The sequence below is a fragment of the Rhopalosiphum maidis genome, chromosome 1 (assembly GCF_003676215.2).
Source record: "Rhopalosiphum maidis isolate BTI-1 chromosome 1, ASM367621v3, whole genome shotgun sequence".
Lineage (NCBI taxonomy): Eukaryota > Metazoa > Arthropoda > Insecta > Hemiptera > Aphididae > Rhopalosiphum > Rhopalosiphum maidis.
Window position 1 is genome coordinate 27,841,958 of NC_040877.1, and position 4,987 is coordinate 27,846,944.

Genomic DNA, 4,987 nt, shown 5'->3' on the forward strand with positions numbered 1-4,987 from the left:
TATTGTATTCTAAACCACAGCAACAAAATACCTATACAGTTTTTATAATTTTGACTTTTTATACCTGTTGGTATATTTGTTAATGGATAATGGAAAACGGTTCTCTGCATTATTGCAGTCTATTGCGTTCCACCGTCCAGATTGTCTAGTCTTTGAAAAATACATATCACCATAATAGTCTATAGGACGTCGAAGAAAAAATGTTTGATCGTATTCGCCAGTGTTTTTTCTAAAAATAAAATGATAAGCAAACGGAATTTATAAACTGAATTGGTTAACCTAAATAAGGCTTTTTTATCATAGGTTCCGTAGATCCTATTTAGGAGATTAAATACAGAACGTTTTTTAGCACCAAACAGACCTATTTATTATCGAACCAACCTAGGTCACATCGTGTGTGAGGGAGTTTCAATGATAAGAGACCCACACTGATTTAAACTTGTCATCGTAGTTGGGAGTAATTGACAGGTGCTATTGTAAATTATACCAATACCAATATAATAGATACATAAATGCATGATAGTAACAATTATAATTTATTAACTATCCAGATAAACACAATAATACAAGGATTCTCTATCTATTTAAGAAGAGTATTTTTTATAATGAGATGTATATGATTGTTTTCTGTTACGGTTGATAATAGCACCTTATTAGTTATAATTAATGTGTTTATATTTATATAGTATAAAAGAATAGAAATATCTTAAAAATTATATAATAAAAAAAATTCCTATGACCCATCAAAAATTGACTTGCGACCCGTAGTTTGAGTAACACTGCATTAAAAAATACAATATTATGGCAAAAATCACCACTGAAGTTATTCTCTTATCAATGAAATAATAGTATTTATTAATAAATTTCAACATCTTTAAGTATTTTTTTTTTTTAACAGAGTAAGAAGTAAGAACATTTTAAGTTTGACCAAAACATAAAAATAATTAATTGATATAATAGATATAATAACGATTAAGAAAATATTTAAATATGATATAATACACGGTAATACAATGGTACAAATAGAAACATCAAACAACTAATAATCGTACAATCAGATTCACATTATACATATATTATATAAACTAAAAGTTGTTTTTTAGGTGATTTATATTAACCTCGTATTTTAATAGGTTTTTATATTTAATTTTAACATAAGATTTACAGTTTTTAATTTGGATTTGAACTTTATTAAATAAGTTAAAACCTGCTGGTGAAAAACATAATTAATAACATTATTGTAGATCACACATTCATACTCATTACTGATAATTTACTACACTTACAAGCCTTCATGCATACTGCATATATTATTTAACTCCTTAAAAATAATCCGTCAAAATTAATACAGTTAGTAAAATGTTATACGTATATGATTTGCAATAATATTATAATGTGCTTAAGCAGACACTTCATTTAAGAGAGTGAATGTGAATTAACACCTGTTTTTTTTTTAATCTGTCTAAAATAAAACTAAATCGCTAATGCGTTTTAAATTTGATATTGAGTCAACATTTCGTACTTTGAATAGATATTACTTATACATTGTTTTTGAGTTGACGATAAATACATTTTTGCGGTGGTCAGACAATTGATTAACTACCAAGAGAAAATCGATATCAACTATCAGTAATTTAATATTATATTATTTATATTATATAGAACATAAAATATTAAAAAGATTTTTTTATATGACACAATGTTATCGCTTTTAAAAATTACAAACACAGGACATATGAACTTAAAAGTCATTAAATCATATTAATAATAACAAAACTGATAATTCTTCGTCAAATTGTCAAAAAGAAAAAAGTCTAAAAATTGCATTCTTAATGAGTTGTTTATTTTTGTTTTAAATAGATTGTATTGCCTTTAACTACTGTATATATATATATATTATACTTGGTAAACATGTACTACTATAACCTATGTTTACCATATTTGATGTACTAAATGTGTATTCAATCCCATGATATAAAGAAATTCATTATGTTTTGTCCAAAGCTTTTAATATTTTAGTATTTAAAAAAGTCAGTTATTATTACTTTTTATTATTTATAGGTAATTAAAAAAAAATCAACTACAATATTAAGATGTTTAAAAATGTAAGTTAAATAAAAAAAAAATTTCTGATATAATGTTATGATTGAATATTATTTATTACACTATTTGCATAATATTTTATGCTGTATAAAAACAGCATATTATTATACAGTTAAGTAAAATGTATTGCGTTAACACATACATTTACGGCACAACAATATAAACTAGCGCGATATCAAAGGTAACGCATTATTAATAAAAAAAAATAAACTCTTACGCTTCATAAATTAGTCAGATTATAGTTTGTTTTTTATTTAAAATATGATTATTTTATCAGGCTACACATTGGATTCCAATTTTATTAACTCTATTTTTATAAGTTTTAATAAACAACTAAATATTTACAAATAATTGAGTATTAATCTGATGTTATTTAAAGTTAAATAAAAAATCGAAGACTAATGTGATCTGAATAATGTTTTACTCAAAACTAAAAATCGAACTATTATACAAGATCGATTTTCCTGTTAAATCATTTTTAATCGTTAAAATATTTTGATTTGGTTTCCCCGGAAGGTCTGTTGTATCTAGATATTGTCTACATTTTGCTGCTTAATAAATAGCCTATTCCGACAAAATTAATAATATTTAATTAGTCAAATGTTTTTATCATACATAATTTAAGTTTCAGCTTTTGTGCTGATATCATTCATGATTTTTCGAATGTAAAATCTGTTTTATCAATTAATACTTCAATTTACACTCAATCACTATTCAGTTGTCAGTTGTCAGCTTGTCACTATCCGACGTTGAATAGATTCGTATAGCAATGTTATCACTTTATCAGGACAATTTTTCAATTACTAATCATTACAAAAGTCAGCTATATGTGTAAAAATATAAGCTTTGTAAAAAGTGAATTAATTAGCTAACCGTACCCAGTATAAAATAATTTATGTAATAAGATAAAAATGTGATAAAAAAAATATTTTTAAAATCTTTAACTCAATATTATGCTTTATTCGTAACCATCAGGGTTATGAATTTTTATAATTACATTTTGGATAATTAATAGGTTTTTCTATTAATTCATGTACTAAGTTTTAATTGTATTTTTCCCTTCATTATAACTTATCTACATTAAAAAAACTATTAATTATTATATTTCATATGACTGGATAGTGGTTAGGTACAATTAATATAGTATTTAACTTAAAAAAACATACAACACAATAAATACAAAAATATGGCTTGCATTAAAATTAAACATTATTGACTTTAAAGGTATAGAAACCGGTAATTTATTAAAAATCAAATATCTAGGAAATTTATAGTTACGTGGTGCCGTACAGAGTACAGTAGGCTGTATGGAAAAATTAGAAAAATTAACTCAAAGTTTATCAAACCATTCTCCTACTATGTTAACCAAAAATGATTTTTTACGAAATATGATCACACGCATAGAATAGTCGAATTTGATCTTTTTTTTTTGCATTATTTGAGATTATTTATTTATGTCGCATTAAATTCATATTTTTGAACTTACTTATTAAATAACACCAAAAAAATACAATTAAAATATACAACAATTTGTAATTATTCAGATTTTACTACGGCTTAATAATAATTCTGAATAAAATAGAGTTTTTTTCAATCAAAATACAATACAACATGTATCATGTTATTATCTTTCAAATAAAAATAAGTTATCAAAATTTGTTTATTTTACAAGGCGTGGATATTTTTCTATGAACCAAGTTTTGACTAAAAGTATAAAAATTAGTCGGTTCAGATATTATATCTTTAACATGCTAGTTTCTGAGACACTTTATTCTTAAATTTTATGGATTTAATAAATACTGCGTATAACTATTTTGGAATTAAAACTAGGACCTACCTAGTTTGGTATAAATGGTTCCTATACATTATAATGTCTGGATGAATTTAATATATAAATTTTATACATAACTAGATATAATAAAAGCTATACATATATTTTTAGTATTAACTATTAAGTGTATAAGCTCTATAAATGCATCTCTTCTGCATTCCATAGATGATTTAATTGTATAATTTCAATCTAGAATTATTCACAATTTTTCTTTTAATAAAAATAAAATAGTTCTTATTATTTATTAATTTCTTTTATTAAAATGAATGACAAATATAACTTATTTTGTATGGAATTATTTTGATGTAGTAATATATTATTTTCAAGCATATTCAAATTGTATACATAAATATTATCATGAAATAAAAGCAATTATTTTGGGTTAAAAACCCACTATAATATTAAGACAAAATAAAACTATTATTTTTTTAATATAAATAGTTTGTATTTATAGTTTAGTTTGTAAACGAAAACACCCGTGCACATTATCATTTAATAAATTCAGTGGTGGAATAATATAGAAGGAGATAAATAGTCTTAAAAAAATAACACAATTTAAATGATACTACACAACATAATATTATGTTATATATTTTGTATTTTGTTGTCTGATGTTGTAAAAAAAAATGGACAATATTTATGATGAATTTAGTATTTATACATATAAAAAGTATATCAACATTAGTTATAAACTTGATATGTGCTTGTAAGTTTTAATATAAATAATTTTTTTTTTTTTGAAAATCAACGTCTTTAAAATTTTACAAGAAATAAATGTATTGTACAACTCACTCAAATTATAAAATAATAATAATTATTTACACAAGATTACAATAAAGGTAAAAATAATGATGTTTTTTCATTAAAAAAAAAATAATAATAATAATAATAATAGTCCTAATAAAGTCTAAAAGAAAAACATTCTAAACATTTAAATAACAAGAACATCGTATAAAAAAAAAAAAGAATAATAATAAACCATTATCGACGTAGTAAAATATTTACACGATAAAACATATATTATTAATGTTAATATTTATCTTAATGATTTTG